Below are 16,459 nucleotides of genomic sequence, written 5' to 3' on the forward strand. Positions count from 1 at the left end.
GTCTTAGCAGATGTCCTATCATCCTGTCCCTTCTCCTTATCAGTGTTTTCCACATATTCCTTTCCTCTCCGATTCTGCGTAGAACCTCCTCATTCCTTACCTTATCAGTCCACCTAATTTTCAACATTCTTCTATAGCACCACATCTCAAATGCTTCGATTCTCTTCTGTTCCGGTTTTCCCACAGTCCATGTTTCGCTACCATACAATCCTGTACTCCAGACGTACATCCTCAGAAATTTCTTCCTCAAATTGAGGCCGGTATTTGATATTAGTAGACTTCTCTTGGCCAGAAATGCCTTTTTTGCCACAGCGAGTCTGCTTTTGATGTCCTCCTTGCTCCGTCTGTCATTGGTTATTTTACTGCCTCGGTAGCAGAATTCCTTAACTTTATTGACTTCGTGACCATCAATCCTGATGTTAAGTTTCTCGCTGTTCTCATTTCTACTACATCTCATTACCTTCGTCTTTCTCCGATTTATTCTCAAACCATACTGTGTACTCATCAGATTGTTCATTCCGTTCAGCAGATCATTTAATTCTTCTTCACTTTCACTCAGGATAGCAATGTCATCAGCGAATCGTGTCATTGATATCCTTTCACCTTGTATTTTAATTCCACTCCTGAACCTTTCTTTTATTTCCATCATTGCTTCCTCGATGTACAGATTGAAGAGTAGGGGCGAAACGCTACAGCCTTGTCTTACACCCTTCTTAATACGAGCACTTCGTTCTTGATCGTTCACTCTTATTATTCCCTCTTGGTTGTTGTACATATTGTATATGACCCGTCTCTCCCTATAGCTTACCCCTACTTTTTTCAGAATCTCGAACACCTTGCACCATTTTATATTGTCGAACGCTTTTTCCAGGTCGACAAATCCTATGAAAGTGTCTTGATTTTTTTTTTAGCCTTGCTTCCATTATTAGCCGTAACGTCAGAATTGCCTCTCTCGTCCCTTTATTTTCCCTAAAGCCAAACTAATCGTCATCTAGCGCATTCACAATTTTCTTTTCCATTCTTCTGTATATTATTCTTGTAAGCAGCTTCGATGCATGAGCTGTTAGGCTGATTGTGCGATAATTCGCGCACTTGTCAGCTCTTGCCGTCTTCGGAATTGTGTGGATGATGCTTTTCCGAAAGTCAAATGGTATATCGCCAGACTCATATATTCTACACACCAACGCGAATAGTCGTTTTGTTGCCACTTCCCCCAATGATTTTAGAAATTCTGATGGAATGTTATCTATCCCTTCTGCCTTATTTGACCGTAAGTCCTCGAAAGCTCTTTTAAATTCCGATTCTAATACTGGATCCCCTATCTCTTCTAAATCGACTCATGTTTCTTCTTCTATCACATCAGACAAATCTTTACCCTCATAGAGGCTTTCAATGTGTTCTTTCCACCTATCTGCTCTCTCCTCTGCATTTAACAGTGGAATTCCCGTTGCACTATTAATGTCACCGCCGTTGCTTTTAATGTCACCAAAGGTTGTTTTGACTTTCCTGTATGCTGAGGCTCAAATGGCTCTGAGCGCTATGTGACTCAACTGCTGAGGTCATTAGTCCCCTAGAACTTAGAACTAGTTAAACCTAACTAACCTAAGGACATCACAAACATCCATGCCCGAGGCAGGATTCGAACCTGCGACCGTAGCGGTCTTGCGGTTCCAGACTGCAGCGCCTTTAACCGCACGGCCACTTTGGCCGGCTGTATGCTGAGTCTGTCCTTCCGACAATCATATCTTTTTCGATGTCTTCACATTTTTCCTGCAGCCATTTCGTCCTAGCTTCCCTGCACTTCCTATTTATTTCATTCCTCAGCGACTTGTATTTCTGTATTCCTGATTTTTCCGAAACATGTTGGTACTTCCTCCTTTCATCAATCAACTGAAGTATTTCTTCTGTTACCCATGGTTTCTTCGCAGCTACCTTCTTTGTACCTATGTTTTCCTTCCCAACTTCTGTGATGGCCCTTTTTAGAGATGTCCATTCCTCTTCAACTGTACTGCCTACTGCGCTATTCCTAATTGCTGTATCTATAGCGTTACAGAACTTCAAACTTATCTCGTCATTCCTTAGTACTTCTGTATCCCACTTCTTTGCGTATTGATTCTTCCTGACTAATGTCTTGAACTTCAGCCTACTCTTCATCACTACTATAGTGTGATCTGAGTCTATATCTGCTCCTGGGTACGCCTTACAATCCAGTATCTGACTTCGGAATCTCTGTCTGACCATGATGTAATCTAATTGAAATCTTCCCGTATCTCCCGGCCTTTTCCAAGTATACCTCCTCCTCTTGTGATTCTTGAACAGGGTATTCGCTATTACTAGCTGAAACTTGTTATAGAACTCAATTAGTCTTTCTCCTCTTTCATTCCTTGTCCCAAGCCCATATTCTCCTGTCACCTTTTCTCCTACTCCTTCCCCTACAACTGCATTCCAGTCGCCCATGACTATTAGATTTTCGTCCCCCCTTTACATACTGCATTACCCTTTCAATATCCTCATACACTTTCTCTGTCTGTTCATCTTCAGCTTGCGACGTCGGCATGTATACCTGAACTATCGTTGTCAGTGTGGTCTGCTGTCGATTCTGATTAGAACAACCCGGTCACTGAACTGTTCACAGTAACACACCCTCTGCCCTACTTTCCTATTCATAACGAATCCTACTCCTGTTATACTATTTTCTGCTGCTGTTGATATTACCCGATACTCATCTGACCAGAAATCCTTGTCTTCCTTCCACTTCACTTCACTGACCCCTACTATATCTAGATTGAGCCTTTGCATTTCCCTTTTCAGATTTTCTAGTTTTCCTACCACGTTCAAGCTTCTGACATTCCACGCCCCGACTCGTAGAATGTTATCCTTTCGTAGACTATTCAATCTTTTTCTCATGGTAACCTCCCCCTTGGCAGTCCCCTCCCGGAGATCCGAATGGGGGACTATTCCGGAATCTTTTGCCAATGGAGACATCATCATGACACTTCAATTACAGGCCACATGCCCTGTGGATACACGTTACGTGTCTTTAATGCAGTAGTTTCCATTGCCTTCTGCATCCTCATGTCGTTGATCATTGCTGATTCTTCCGTCTTTAGGGGCAATTTCTCACCTCTAGGACAAGAGAGTGCCCTGAACCTCTATCCGCTCCTCCGCCCTCTTTGACAAGGCCGTTGGCAGAATGAGGCTGACTTCTTATGCCGGAAGTCTTCGGCCGCCAATGCTGATTATTTATCAAAATTTAGGCAGTGACGGGGATCGAACCGGGGACCGAAGACGTTTTGATTATGAATCAAAGACGCTACCCCTAGACCACGGGTAGTGACTGGCTTATTGTGACGAGCCAGTTGCTCGGCCACCATTGACCAGACGTTTTCAGTTGGTGAGAGATCTGGAGAATGTGCTGGCCAGGGCAGGAGTCGAACATTTTCTGTATCCAGAAAGGCCCGTACAGGACCTGCAACATGCGGACGTGCATTATTCTGCTGAAATGTAGGGTTTCGCAGGGATCGAATGAAGGGTGGAGCCACGGGCCGTAACACATCTGAAATGTAACAGCCACTGTTCAAAGCGCCGTCAATGCGAACAAGAGGTGACCGAGACATGTAACCAATGGCACCCCATACCATCACGCCGGGTGATACGCCAGTATGGCGATGACGAATACACGCTTCCGATGTCGCCAAACACGGATGCGACCATCATGATGCTGTAAACAGCGCTCACTACTTCACCTCACGCGCATTTACACAAAATGTGGCGAAATGTGATCTGAGCAGACACTTCTGACAACGCACTCAGTGTGAGGTGAAGTAGAGAGCGGAAAGTTGTGAAAAGCCGAGTGAAAACAATGCACTAAATTGCAGTTGATTGAGACACCAACCAGGGCCACGAAACAGGACGAAAAATTTTGCAGATGACATGCTGTCAAAAAAACGGCGAAAGCGATCACTAAAATCGATGTATAATAATACAGTTCAGTTAGCGATGTAATTTTAAGAAATTAAAATTTGACCCACACAAGATGATACATTGGTGTCGAAACATGTCTGGGTAAATACAAAAATTAACTAATAGTGTTTGCTTAAGGCTGATTTCCAAAACAACCCAACATAGTGGCATTTGACCAGTCAGATATGAGCGGCCAGCGTTATCAATATTGTAATGTCACAAATCACTTCCCTTCAAGTATTCAAGACATTCTCCAGAATGTTTTGAAGAAGAAAAACGTGTATGCAAAGTTTGTGCCGCACATATTGACTCAAGAAAAAAAAAAAAAAAAAACAACAACTACATGAGGATGCTTAACCACGACTGAACTGAAATGGAAAACGCGTAGAGTTCTTTTCTGGAAAAATCATCACTGTTGATGAGACTTGGTGTTATCAACACGAATCTATCACAAAACGCCAGAGCGAAAAATGGGTCTTTGATGGTTCGCCAAAACGGAAGAAGATGCGAATGTGACGCCCGAATTGAAATAACATTCCAAAGAACAACTTTTCTAACAGTTTTACATGGTCACAGAGAAGTTCTGTGTGTTGTATTCAGGTGGGCGTAGACTATGTAGAGCGCCTGAGGTGTTAAACCCACCGTCTTAACTTTTCTCATTTTTTTTTATTAATTAAGTCTCGAAAGTTTTTGCACTGTCGGGATACTTGGGATATTTTGCTAACTCTGAAGACAGACATTCGTCAGTACCCCATCTAGTTATCCAAAGATCGCCATCATTCTCGTCAGATGTGTATTTTAACAAATCAGTTATTAGTTTTTTTCCCCAACACAGTCTAAGAATTATGATGAAGTAATCAAGATACCGTTTCCGAGAATTTTTACAAACAATTAAAAGCCGTGAACAGTCACTATTATCACTAATCCTGTTTATTAAGAGCGAATACCAGATTCGAAACGATATGTTCCTCGCTATACAGTTGTTCAAATGTTTTTATTTTCTGCTAGGGTTAACCTGTATGTTTACAGGTACATGGGCACAAACTCAAAAAAATGGTTAAAACGGCTCTGAGCACTATGGGACTTAACTTCTGAGGTCATCAGTCCCCTAGAACTTAGAACTGCTTAAACCTAACTAACCTAAGGACATCATACACATCCATGCCCGAAGCAGGATTCGAACCTGCGACCGTAGCGGTCGCGCGGTTCCAGACTGCAGCGCCTATAACCCCTCGGCCACTCCGGCCGGCGGCACAAATCCACCATGTCAGTTTGCGACAAGCAGCATTAAGACATCGCATGTTCTGAGGGACTCGTGTTTCCCCTGTAGACACCAAGAAATTATACGATTGATCAGAAACCGACTTGTATGACGTTGCGCTACAGTTTTCACCGCGTGGCATTGAAGGAAACATATAAACGCTAACGGAACTCCGCCGATTAAGTTTCAGAAGTTGTTCAAATACATTTCCTGAGAATTTTGATGTGAGGGACGCTTGGCCTCCGGTGGCGCATTACGGAGAAGTAATGTATATTCAGTTTGTTATATTAATTACCTTAGTTGGTATGAAAATACAACCTCAACAGTAAAATGGCAACCATTAACAAGTACAGTACAAAACGGTGAGTAATGCGACAACCCTCAGACGAAACCGCACAATAATGTCGTCGTGCGTTTAGTAAACACATCCATGAGGATCATGGTGAACCCGTTCGTGACTTACAACTAACTGCTTTATCTCTTACAGCCGACACAAGGTCAGACTTCTCGAACTGTGCTGTGCTAAAGGCTGTATCTTTTTTACACGGTTCTTTCCTGGCCTGGCTGCTTACTAGATTTCAACTAGACTACATTTTTGATTGCTTTTTCTACGGATTATTGAGAGAGCCTGGAGCATAATTTGCGATGACCCATTGCAGACTGAAATTGTGGACTATCAAGTGACTACAGTACACCTATGTTTTCTGTGTAACAAACTGTGTGTTACACTGTAGCGGGGGTTATACTAGCAATGCTGAAAAACGAAACCCAAGACAGAACCGAGTTATACTGAATGCAAGCTTGAGGGCGAAGTGTGAATTGGGCATTACAGTTATCAACAGCAACTACCGTGAGTGAGTGGAACAGCTTTGTTTCCAAAAAACGCACTACACTTCCCGTCGACATTTGCACTGTTCTTCAGATATTTTCGGTACAATGCAGATACAAAGACAAACGGTGGCAAGAAATCAAACCTAATTGAATTACTCTTTAACGAGCTGCCAGAGACCACAGGTACTTCACACCAGAATAGAACATATCCTCCAACAGCCTTCGAAATTCTATCGGTGGAATTCGTGTGCACCCTATATGTTTACACGCGGGAACGTGGAACAAGAAGACGATCACGTGATCGTCATGTGGACTTCCTTCTAACCGGGAACTGAATTCATCTGGATACCGGCAAGGCAGAAAGTAACAATCGAATGAATTTATATCTGGTGAACTGACTATTCGCTAACGCTCGCGGTACGTGAAATACACTGACGGACAAAAATCACGACACCAAAAATAATTAATGTAATAGAGTAATCAAATTTCGGGAATACTTTTCTCTTGGTAACGTATTTAAGGAAATAGCTTTCCAAGATAACAGGTTAAAGTAATCGCAAGAAAAGCCATTGCAGATGTGAAATGCTGGAATATTAATAACTGTTGTAACCGCCAGAATGTTGAATGCGTTTGTGTGATGGAGTTCCATGCCTGTTGGACTCGGTCGATCAATACATGCCTTAAACCACCACGCTGTCTAGATTCTCGGACGAAAGGAATTCTCGGGGAAACGACAAAGGTGCAAGTCACGCTGACGAGGCGTGCGAAACCACAAACCGGTTGTGCCTGTAACGGTGACTCGGCACTGCAGCTGCGATGTGCCTGTAACAGTGACTCTGCACTGCAGCTATGATGCGGCACATAAACTGCCAGCTCTATGTTTATAGATTGCAAGGTGTTTGCCCTCGTGCCTATGTACGAACCTTGAGAGTGGAGTTTCCACACTATACAAAATAATCTCTGTATAAGGAAAGTGGGTCAGCATGCCGGTTACCGCCATTTTCTGCACATCGCCCTGTTACTCATATATTGGCCGCTACAATGTAGTCACTTCTATTAAAATAACGGGCTTAGCTATCTCTTGTTTTACTAACGCGGAGGACTAGCTTCAAACTGAACGTGTCGAATATTCAGCAACAAAAAATCTTAGCAAAACGTGTCGAAAAATATCTTTCGTGACAAGAACAAATGCAGTTTCGTGTTGTTGTCATTTATTAGCAGCAACAGCAATGGATTAGCAGTTCCTGCTAAGGTACCGAAACCAAGTAAGTAGTGTTCTCATACGTAGCTTTAAAACGGTCATCTCGAATCCTCAGCAGTTGAAAAAGGTAATCAATATTAGGTCCGAAAACTTCGTTTTTACAAGGGAAGGAGAAAATTACAAGACAAACATCAGAATTCAGGATTAGTTTTCGTTCAAAAAATTGAAAAGAAATTACCTAAGCAAAACATATACTAACTCTCATTAACAAACAATCTCTCCAGCATATTAAAATTGTTTCACATGCAGGGTTTCTTATTCATAAGCTCGCATTTTTTTTTTTTATCGAGTCAGAATCAATGTATCTTATATACTACGGATGCAGGAAAAATTGTTTCATTTTTGTCGAGGAATTTTTACTGAAGCAAAGTGTGTGTAACACATAAACACCTCAGGGATAATGAGCCTGAAATTAACTGTATCATCCGTCCAAATGTATCACCCAAGCATGAAGAACACACAGAATTCTTGTTTGATAAATAACAGCCCTCACGTGCATGCCTCCACTATACTTTGATTATCATAACAATAAACGAGATGTAAACAAACATTAACACCATGATTGGTCAGCAGTCGTAGATTAGATTACAATAGGTTAGATTCAGTTTTCGCTCCATAGACCCAAAAAATGAGATGATTCTCGTGGGTGTGGAACATGTCAGGAAGTATAATATAAAAACATAAAACATTTGAATATACAGGGTGGTCCATTGATAGTGACCGGCCAAAAATCTCACGAAATAAACAATAAACGAAAAAACTACAAAGAACGTAACTCGTCTAGCTTGAAGGGGGAAACCAGATGGCGCTATGGTTGGCCCGTTAGATGGCGCTGCCATAGGTCAAACGGCTATCAATATCGTTTTCTCAAATAGGAACCCCCATTTTTTATTACATATTCGTGTAGTACGTAAAGAAATATGAATGTTTTAGTTGGACCACTTTTTTCGCTTTGTGATAGACGGCGCTGTAATAGTCATAAACGTATAAGTACGTGATATCACGCAACATTCCGCCAGTGCGGACGGTATTTGATTCGTGATACATTACCCGTGTCAGAATGGACCGTTTACCAATTGCGGAAAAGGTCGATATCGTTTTGATGTATGGCTATTGTGATCAAAATGCCCAACGGGCGTGTGCTGTGTATGCTGCTCGGTATCCTGGACGACATCATCCAAGTGTCCGGACCGTTCGCCGGATAGTTACGTTATTTAAGGAAACAGCAAGTGTGCAGCCACATGTGAAACGTCAACCACGACCTGCAACAAATGATGATGCCCAAGTAGGAGTTTTGGTTCAAAATGGTTCAAATGGCTCTGAGCACTATGCGACTTAACTTCTGAGGTCATCAGTCGCCTAGAACTTAGAACTAATTAAACCTAACTAACCTAAGGACATCACACACATCCATGCCCGCGGCAGGATTCGAACCTGCGACCGTAGCGGTCGCTCGGCTCTAGACTGTAGCGCCTAGAACCGCACGGCCACTCCAGCCGGCAAGTAGGTGTTTTAGCTGCTGTCGCGCCTAATCCGCACATCAGTAGCAGACAAATTGCGCGAGAATCGGGAATCTCAAAAACGTCGGTGTTGAGAATGCTACATCAACATCGATTGCACCCGTACCATGTTTCTATGCACCAGGAATTGCATGGCGACGACTTTGAACGTCGTGTACAGTTCTGCCACTGGGCACAAGAGAAATTACGGGACGATGACAGATTTTTTGCACGCGTTCTATTTAGCGACGAAGCGTCATTCACCAACAGCGGCAACGTAAACCGGCATGATATGCACTATTGGGCCACGGAAAATCCACGATGGCTGCGACAAGTGGAACATTTGCGACTTTGGTGGATTAATGTATGGCGCGGCATTATGGGAGGAAGGATAATTGCCCCCCTTTTTATCGGTGGCAATCTAAATGGTGCAATGTATGCTGATTTCCTACGTGATGTTACTACAAGATGTTTCACTGCATGACAGAATGGCAATGTACTTCCAACATGATGGATGTCCAGCACATAGTTCGCGTGCGGTTGAAACGGAATTGAATAGCATATTTCATGACAGGTGGCTTGGTCGTCGAAGCACGTTCACCTGATCTAACGTCCCCGGATTTCTTTCTGTGGGGAAAGTTGAAGGAAGGATATTTGCTATCGTGATCCACCGACAACCCCTGACAACATGCGTCAGCGCATTGTTAATGCATGTGCGAACATTACAGAAGGCGAACTACTCGCTGTTGAGAAGAATGTCGTTACACGTACTGCCAAATGCATTGAGGGGACATCATTTTGAGCATTTATTGTATTAATGTGGTATTTACAGGTAATAACGCCGTAACAGCATGCGTTCTCAGAAATGATAAGTTGACAAACGAACATGTATCACATTGGAACAACCGAAATAAAATGTTCAAACGTACCTATGTTAATTTAAAAAACCTATCAGATCTTTACCAACTGTTCGTCTAAAATTGTGAGCCATATGTTGTGACTATTACAGCGCCATCTATCACCAAGCGAAAAAAGTGGTCCAACTAAAACATTCATATTTCTTTACGTACTACACGAATATGTAATAAAAAATGGGGGTTCCTATTTTTTAAAAAAACGCAGTTGATATCCGTTTGACCTATGGCAGCGCCAGCTAGCGGGCCAACCATAGCGCCATCTGGTTTCCCACTTCAAGCTAGACAAGTTTCGTTCTTTGTAGTTTTATCGTTTGACGCTTATTTCGTGAGATACTTGGCCCGGTCACGATTAATGGACCACCCTGTATATACTTACTCACGTGTAAGTAAGTTCAACTTTGAGTATGAGAAATCTTGTTACTATGTCACTGAAATTGAAATGTCGTGTGGCTAGGGCCTCCCGTCGGGTAGACCGTTCGCCTGGTGCAGGTCTTTCGATTTGACGCCACTTCGGCGACCTGCGCGTCGATGGGGATGAAATGATGATGATTAGGACAATACAACACCCACTCCCTGAGCGGAGAAAATCTCCGACCCAGCCGGGAATCGAACCCGGGCCCTTTGGATTGACAGTCTGTCACGCTGACCACTCAGCTACCTGGGGCGGACACTATGTCACTGTAAATGAAACTTGATGGTATTCTAATGTATTAACAGCCATCAATGTTTTTTCTTAATCTTATTTTAGCTACGTAGCTTTTATTTCAAAAACCATGTACAGTTGCAATATCTGTACATGCTACTCGTGCTCCAATTGTCGTGCTGTTCATTCGTGCTGTGAAAATGGTTGACCCTGCTCTCTCCTTCGTGGTGAAACATGCACACGGAACACCGTTAAAAAAATAGCGAGAAACGAGTTGTTGGGTTGGGTTGTTTTGGGGAAAAAGACCAAACTGCGAGGTCATCGGTATCATCGGATTAGGGAAGGACGGGGAAGGAAGTCGGCCGTGCCCTTTCAAAGGAACCATCCCGGCATTTGCCTGGAGCGATTTAGGGAAATCACGGAAAACCTAAATCAGGATGGCCGGGCGCGGGATTGAACCGTCCTCTTCCCGAATGCGAGTCCAGTGTGCTACCCACTGCGCCACCTCGCTCGGTAAACACGTTTTCCTTAGTGTTTTTCACAAGATTACAGAGAAAATCGCCTTTGAAGTTTCTTGAGAAACAGTATTTACTAAATATAAGGCATTGTTTGTAATGCAATGCGCGGCGCGATCGGTAGCCTAGACTAGTAATTTCAGAATCAACTATTCTGTGAACTATTAGTTTGAATCTCGTTATGGCCTTTTTTCCCTTTCAGTTTACGAATTAACACATACTTAATCAAAAGTTTTATGAAAAATGCATGTCTTCTTCTTTCGAGATACGTATCACACTCAGAATTCCAGTTTTCATTAGCAAGATAAATTCTTAACTGTCCATAATTTATAGAATTGTGTTAAAGATTGTTTAAGTTAAAAAACATTACACGTCTAAATTTTTGGGGCAAAAGTGAAATATCAAATACCTTTCATTTGGATATGTCCATTATTTTACGTCACACATGTGGTCTCACACGAGCCAGGGTGATAAGTCGTAGAAATATGGAAAACAATTTTCTTGGCATGGGGCACACGGTCAAACGTTGCATTTTTACAGTTGTTGCCGTACCACTGCATTCTGAACCCAATATAACTGATTTGAAGTCAAGTTATGGGATTTGTCGCGAGAAATAACAAGCCATTTAAGCTGCCAGGCGTACTGGAATTAATCCACGAAGCTTTGTCACATGTCACTGCTGAACCCCGGCGAAATGAAGAACGGCACCTCGTAAAAGAAAAGGAGCAAACACGATTTTTTTGGGTGGCCTCGGGGAGGCTATTGTTGATCGCTACGTGATCAACGTAGCAGATGACAGTTCCAGTACTGAAATGTATTCCTGGAAGTCGGATATGGAAGGAATTCAAACAATAACAAAGGGCTGTCTGTAATACCTTCTGCGGCATCCATATTTAATCATATGGTGAAATCCTTATATGCTTTTAAGTCACATGTAGCACTCGCAGATAAATTACCCTGTATTTAAGTTAGGAATTTTCATGACTCTTGTTTTTAATTACTGCACCATGCTAGCTAAAATCGGCAGCATGTTAGGTTTGCGCCTGGTCACATAAGAAGAGTAGATTGCCGAATTTTGTCATATGTTACTTCATTCTGTTTAAAAAGTAAATGTCATTTGAAGCTATGTTGTTTCTCTGCTCGTCTCTTTTTACGTATTTTTTTACTGCAACTGTTCACATCACTGCAGGTTAGATGGACCATTTGGTTAATCAGCGCTGTCCAAGATCAATGCGCCGGTAAAACCGTTGCCCTATATCATCGCTTAGTCGATGTGTGCGTAATGAACAGCATAAAACGTTTCCTTACTATCGTACTCGAACAGCTTGGCTTCCGCTCCAAGTGAAGGGAAATCCGATGAGGTTCCCTCAAACGCGGAATAATCCAGAGTACAATGTTTACAACACGTTTATTTTTATGATGAACGCAGTATACAGTGTAATTTATACGTAACTCATGTACCGATAATCGTATTTAGATTTTGACCTTTATGTAAACGCATGTAACAAACTCGGTTTATCACACAAATTGTAGACTGCCTAATATTTGCATTTGAAACCGTTCAGTCCAGCGTAGAAACAGTTGTAAAAACCGAGCATAAGAAAAGGTACTACTCCAATTATAATAGCATGTGTTTCATGGTTTCCTTATCTTCTTTTATTTCTTGCTTTGTTGTAAAGATACAGTAAGCTCAAGTAAACGAACGAGAGAAGCGTGCACAGTCTTCAAGAATTTAAAATCAACTAGAAAACGAAATGAAACAATAATCAGTTGTGTTGCTGAATCCGAAGCCTGGTTCCGTGCAGCTCTTCAAGCTAGTCCAAGCCTCTTTATCTGTACTTAACTACTGCAAGCTTTTCACAGTAGCCATGCCTTGGTGTCCTACAGTTTTTACTCCTCTCACACTTTCCTCCATCAGCAGATTGACGATTCCTTGATGCATCATAGTGAGTCACATCAATGGATACCTTTTTTAAGTTAAGATGTGCGTAATTTTCGCTTCTCCCCAATACTATCCTGTGTCTCATTAGTTATCCGAACTCCGCATCGATGAATCTATAACATTCTTCTGTAGCACCGTATTTCAAAAGTTCCATTCTCTTCCTCTCTGTGATCTTTATTTCCATAAAAAAAAAAAAAAAAATAGTATTTGCGACCGGACGAAATCTCTGGTATAGCCATAATACTACCTCTACAAAGCCTTCTTTGTGAATCAGCATGTATGTTAGTGAAAACAATACAAAAACCTCTGCAGTAGTTCCTGAGGTTAGCCTTCACTTATCGAAGAAAAACGCGGTGGGAGTCTTTAATTTAAAATATGTATGTATGTTAACTTCCTCATTTTCAGAAATGCTTTTCTTGCTATTGAATGCCTACATTTCATGGTCTCCGTATTTCGGCCATCACCAGTTATTTTACTGCCAGATAGCAGCCTTCAGGTACTACCTTCAGCATCGCATTTTCTAATCTAATTTTCTTCACCTGATTTAACTCCACTACATTGCATTACCCTAGTTTTACATCTGTTGATGTTCACCCTGTAACCGCTTTTCAATGCATTATCAATTTCTTTCATGTGCTCGTCCAAGTCTTTTGCCGTTTCTGATAGATTCACGATATCTTCGGCAAACATTAAAGTTTATAATTCCTTTCCCTCAACTTTTATGCCATTTCCAATTTTGTTTCATTTACTGCTTGGTCAACGTACAGATTGAATAACATCGGGGATAGACTACAACCCCATCTCATTTCCTTCTCAACTACTGTTTCCTTTTCGTATCCCTAGACTCTTAAATCTTCAGTTTGATTTCTGTATGAGTTGTGGATAACTTGTCCCTCTTTAGATACTTCTGCCATCTTCAGAATTTCGAAGTGTGCGTTCAACATACCACTGCCAAAAGCCTTCTCAAAATCTACAAATGCCATTAACGTAAGTTTGTCTTTCTTGAACCGATCTTCTAGAATAAGTCGTAGGGTCATTACAGCCTCGCGATACTTTAATCTGAAACGCATACAGAGTTTGCCCGAAGTCTGCTTCCACCAGATGTATTAGTTCAGTTAAATGTCACCATTTCTTGGGTGTTTCAGACAGATTCAGACAAATAAAAGGATCGATATGTAAAAGAGTTTGATGTTACGCCACAACGGAAGAACTTTTGTCATGCAATTGACTAAGTTAAAAGTACTGTAGCTGTTTGTTACATGACATATTCGTTTGCGAGACCTAAATCTTAAGATGATTTACATTAACGCGTAACAAATGTTCTTGTTGCATCCGTCGATATACCAAGACTCCTGTAAAATTTCCCTCCCATTTCCCCTGGGAAAATACAGCGGACAGGAATGCATAGTGAAATTACACTGCCTGACAACAAGCTGAAGCACCCAGAATACATAGACTGATGTCAATGTAGATTCACACACATACACATAGACACCATCGCCGTATATATAAATGATTAGAACTGCAATTTCCTGTGACAGATAGAACAGCCACCATAGTTCATTAATGTTATTCATATTAAGTGATGTTATCAGTCCTAATATGATACGAGGGTTGTCCAGGAAGTAAGTTCCGATCGGTCGCGAAATGGAAGCCACAGTGAAAACTAGAAACGTTTTATTTGCAACAGTTAGGTACACCTTCCACTTGCTTCTCTACATAGTCGCCGCTCCAACTTCCGAGTTTTGTCGTAGCGTTGTATCAACTTTCCAATATCCTTGTCACAGAAAGCAGCCGCCTGTGCTTTCGGCCAGTTATCTGCACTTGTCTGCAGCTCTTTGTCTGTTGAAAAACTTTGTCTCCATAGCCAGAGGTTCTTTTGAACAGAGATGAGACTCAGGGGGAGCCAATTACGGACTGTATTGTGGGTGATCAAACACTTCTCATCGGAAACGCTGCAGGAGCGTCTTCATTGCCCCTGCAGTGTGCGGTCGAGAACTGACATCAAGAAGGAACTGCTTGACAGTTGTGTTACGTGGGCTGCATGACACAGGCGAAATCTCTAACCAGGCCCTCATACTTGGCGGGAGACGCTATTCCCTGCGCATCTTCAACGTGCTGACTGTTCACTCATAACAAAAGAGCGACGCTACACGATCGACGGGCATACTAGAGACGCTGCCCAACACATCTGTGCAAAGCTTTACCGGATTTTCCCTGTGGTTTCCATTTCGCAACCGATCGGAACTTACTTTCTGAACAACCCTCGTATATAAGAGGCGTTTACAGCGTCAAATTTTTAGTGACCACTGTGAAGAACACGGGCATGCGCACTCGTGTGGAACTGCGTGATGAGCAACAGACAGAATTTGAAAGAGGTCTCATTGTAGATCTCCATTTGGCTGGCTGGTGTAATCGTGGAACATCCAGATTACTGGGTGTTTGTTCACCAAAGGTGCCAACGGCCTTGCCGCAGTGGTAACACCGGTTCCCGTCAGATCACCGAAGTTAAGCGCTGCCGGGCTGGTCTAGCACTGGGATGGGTGACCATTCGGTCTGCCGAGCGCTGTTGGTAAGCAGGGTGCACTCAGCCCTTGTGAGACAAACTGAAGAGCTACCTGGTTGAGAAGAAGCGGCTCCAGTCTCGGAAACTGACATACGGCCGGGAGAGCGATGTGCTGATCACATGACCCTCCATATCCGCATCCAGTGACGCCTGTGGGCTGAGGATGACACGGCGGCCGGTCGGTACCGTTGGGCCTTCATGACCTGTTCGGGAGGAGTTTTTAGTTTTGTTTTGTTCACCAAAGATAGGTCCACAACACAAAGGTAGCAAAAGCGAACCCCCTGCTACAGATATCCGAAGCTAAATAGAAGAGGGCTGCCTGCAAACTCTTCACAAGGCAATATCTAAAAGAGAATCATTAGGCAATACATGAGAAACAATAACAATACTTACTGAAAAAACGTTTATCATAAATTTACTTAGCTTTGGTTTCCAGAGAAGGCGTAGTACTAATTTAAAGTTCTTCACTTCAACTGCCCTAACATAGTAAATGATTACTAATTAATCTAATTGAAGGTCAGTATGGAGAAAGTTTAAGTTCATTGTCTCAATAGGGACACACTTGACTATCACTCTGGTATACATTCGACAGTCGGCGTAAGCTGTCAAGCGACTAGGAGTGGTCGATTTTGTAGGTAACTTATAGGCTAATGTAGAATTGAAGAACTGCTGAAACTTGACTGTAACTGATGATAGCTGGACAATAACTGGATGAGCGTCGGCGTGTAGTCAATTATAGCATACGTTCGGCGTGTGAATGTCATCCAGTGAACTGTTTGGTGGATGCATCAAACACACTGCATAACACAATTAAAGGATCCTTTTTCCGAAACCCCGTAATTGTCTCCCCTTGTCACGCAGAAGTTCCAAATTTTGCTACTAACCTCTTCTGTAAATGGACCAAATGTGTGGCGCCCTGCGACATCATCCCCGGGCTCGGCGACGCATCAAACGGCGTGGAGTCGACACGTGCGAGAAACAGGCCAGAGCTCGGAAGTTCATGTAACGTGTAAGGTGGGTTAAATATGTCACATTGGCAGCAGATTTCACCTCAGTTCTTC

At 42.5% G+C, this 16,459-nt stretch overlaps 1 pseudogene; it reads left to right on the top strand.

Moving 5' to 3' along the window:
- Nucleotides 1-15,289: 15,289 nt before the first annotated feature.
- On the top strand, nucleotides 15,290-15,407 carry LOC124617004 (annotated as a pseudogene).
- The last annotated feature ends 1,052 nt before the right edge of the window (nucleotides 15,408-16,459 follow it).

The sequence above is a fragment of the Schistocerca americana genome, chromosome 5 (assembly GCF_021461395.2).
Source record: "Schistocerca americana isolate TAMUIC-IGC-003095 chromosome 5, iqSchAmer2.1, whole genome shotgun sequence".
Classification (NCBI taxonomy): domain Eukaryota; kingdom Metazoa; phylum Arthropoda; class Insecta; order Orthoptera; family Acrididae; genus Schistocerca; species Schistocerca americana.